Below are 523 nucleotides of genomic sequence, written 5' to 3' on the forward strand. Positions count from 1 at the left end.
CCTAAGGCAATAGAGATCGATGACCACATGTGAGATTCATGAGTGTATTTGGCCACAGTGCCATAGTTAGATACGATTGTAAAATTCATTACCACAATGATCATTGATCAAGTCATGATCTTGGACACTCATGAGACAAGTTATGAACATGTATAAAAGAAGTCTATGACTCAACATGGATCTATCAGATTAGTGCATAGTCGATGGTAGTATAGAGAAAACTCATACAAGTCTGTTACCTATCAATCATCATTTTAATATCGTCATAGGCGGCTAATAGCTAGAGAGAGTATCCGTGAGGATGTTTTTGGTCGAGGACCATAGTCCTACAGTCTGACCAAAGTATAGAGTGGTCGACAGCAAAGGTTCACTTCTTGACCATGTACACACGATGTCAGAAGACATGAGAAAAGACCGGAAATATCAAAATGGTCCAATTACGGTTCAATAATAAACTTGGCCGATTTGATTAATCTCTTCCTGCACGTCCAAGAAAGATCACGCATCAGATGCGTAGACTAAA

This window comes from Brassica oleracea, chromosome C4 (assembly GCF_000695525.1).
Source record: "Brassica oleracea var. oleracea cultivar TO1000 chromosome C4, BOL, whole genome shotgun sequence".
NCBI classification, from domain to species: Eukaryota; Viridiplantae; Streptophyta; class Magnoliopsida; order Brassicales; family Brassicaceae; genus Brassica; species Brassica oleracea.